Source organism: Podarcis liolepis (assembly GCF_965112155.1).
Source record: "Podarcis liolepis genome assembly, chromosome: 5".
NCBI lineage: Eukaryota > Metazoa > Chordata > Lepidosauria > Squamata > Lacertidae > Podarcis > Podarcis liolepis.
In genome coordinates, this window is record NC_139556.1 from 69,602,226 (window position 1) to 69,605,077 (window position 2,852).

Below are 2,852 nucleotides of genomic sequence, written 5' to 3' on the forward strand. Positions count from 1 at the left end.
AAGTTCAAGGCTTCTGACCTGGTCAGGCAAAGTCAACAGGGAGACTGTCTGTAATAGGCTAGCTAAGTCCTTCCAGAGATATCCTATCGCATGTGTCTTGCTGGGTTTCAGTATCAAACTATTCACCCTCATCCAGCCTCTATACTGGTTCAGGAAAGAAATAGTGTGTATATGGCAGGGCTGCCCCCAAGATGGCTGAATTTCTGAATACTAGGATCTCTTTGATAACTAAATGAACTATTTCTACACCTGTATATACAGAACAGGATGTGGAAAGTAAAACCTTATTTCTCATCCCTTAACAGCAGCCCAGGGCTCCATTGCCAAATCCTGGAATCTCTTCTTCTATCTTTATAATTTATGTAGATTACTGGTATTCTAGAGGGTAAATTGCCTTCCTTGAAAAGATATAAACTGAAAGCATCTAAAGGGTACAGCTTTTTTTGTTCTCGTTATATGCAGTGCTTTTTTTCCTGGAGATACGCAAACCCCTAAGCATTTGTGAATCTTTGTACTTTTGTCCATTTACTGTATTTATTTTTCCCAATTTGAACTATAAAATGGTGATTTTCTTGAGTCAAAATGGGTACCCCTAAACATTTTTTAAAAGAAAAAAAGCACTGGTTAAATGGCATGGTTTTATTTCTTATACAAATAAGGGCACACGGTTGCTAACTGTCACTAGCATATGCAAGTGTGTGGTGATGTCGTTATTAATCTTACCAACTGGATAAAGGAAAGAGATCCATATATATTCATGATGCTGAATCCCAAAGCTACATCTATCTCTGTTAAGAGAGGCTTTATGAAGATATTAAGCAGCATTCATAATAATACTGAGACTTATGGAACCTCATATATTTCCCATAGACATGGACATTCTGACATTCTAATACACATTGCCTCCTCAATAACCCGTCTTTGAATTATATAGGAACAAACCTATTGGAATGCCTTCCGAGAGACACCTAGAGGTTGGAGGTGGGGCAGAAGAATATTATGGTATTCTGAATCAAAAACCATTGTACTGTAAGGTCTAACAAAATTGCAGGGCCTAACAAAATCAGCAAAGAAATATTCATTTTTCAGCCTCCAGATTAGGGCTGACGAACCCAGTTTCCGCCACTTGAGGCAAAATGGGAAGTGCTGCTCACCCCACTCGTGGAAATATAGCAAAAACATTGCATGCTCCAAGATATCTCAAGAAATTGGTGCTGGTACTACTTTTCCACTGGCAGAGGAGGCAGTGGGGCACCACCTTTGAGACTTTTGCCACCCAAGGCAGTGGCTTCACCCTGCTTCATGGGTGGGCTGTGCCTGCTTTAGATTCAAGTAACCCACCAGGTAGTTCCACAGCCAGGGTGGAAGCCAGATTGAGCCTTTCAAATAAAATTTGTTATTCAGGAATGTCTGGAGTTGCTCAGGCCGTTAGTCAGAAATGAGAACACACCAGTGAAAAATTGATACAATATTCCTTATCCCAAAATGGCATTTTCAGAATCAAACAAGCCCTTTCTTTATGGCTGATGAAAACAGTCTCCATCATACACACTGACAATTTTGGCCCATAATTTAGCTGCAGTTAGCAGAGTTTAGGCAATCTGCATGTTGTAGCTTTTACCACCCCCAACATCCTGTCAATATCCTTGAGGAACTGCAGATCTCAAGAAACTAAACACTTGAGACAAACTGCTGTTTCCAACACTAAATACTGCAATGCAGACTACACTAGTAGACAAACAACTTACTGGATAGACTACATGAGTACCAGGGAATGACAGGAAGCCAGAATGACATGATCCAGTGATTCAACAGAGGTGATAAGAGTTGGTCTTTTAGCTAATTTAGTTAATCCATTAGATTATAAGAATAGCAAAACCAGCACATCTTCAGTGCTTTCCAACTGACTGATACTTTCAGAATTCAGACTCATGAAAATACAATGCGACTGCAAAATTGTATGAAAAATGGAATCCTGTATCTGTAAAATACTCATCAAAATTCTAAACAGATTTTAGGGATATCGAAATGTGTTGGAAGAGTGACACCTACAGGCCACTAAGAAGATTTGTTTTTTTAAATACGTATTAAAGATTTTCTTGGTTTACAAAAAGTATATGCCTTGTCTTTTTTTCAGGTTGTACAGTCTCTCTTACAAATTAGTTAAATTTGTTGTGAGACATTAGTGTTGAGTACAGTATAAGGTTGGGGAAGAAGAGCGGGGGGAGGTGGTGAGGCATATTATTTTATATAGTGTACATGTGGGGTTTTGTGCCACTAAAAGGTTTTGTCAGTGTTTCAGAGATTACAAGCACACTCTCTTATTGGTTAAAATTGGCAATGTATTTTGGTATGTATCCAGCTAAATTATAGTAGACCCAGAGAAATTAATGGACCTAAGTGAGCCAAGCTCATTAATTTCAATTGCTGTACTCTCTGTATGACTATCATTGGCTGCAAGCCTGTGTAAGTTCCATCTATAAAGAATGACTATCAAAATAATTTATTACAATGTAGAACAAGGATGTGGAATCTATGGTTCTCCAGATGTTGCTGGCCTACAACTTTCATTATTGCTGACTACTGACCATACTGGCTGGTGCTGATGGGAGCCCAACATCATCTGGAAGACCATAGGTTCCTCATCATTGCTGTAGCAAAGATATAAAATGGTTGACAGGCTCAAGAGTTATACCAATACCCATCTGGAAGACAAGAATGACAATTATTCAAAATTCTGGCGAGGATTTCATTTTAAGCATTGTAATTTGGGTGCAGACATTTCTCATAACAAGTCTTCTCAATTCACTGTAGAACAGTTTAACCAGACAAAGCAATTATGGAAAGACTAG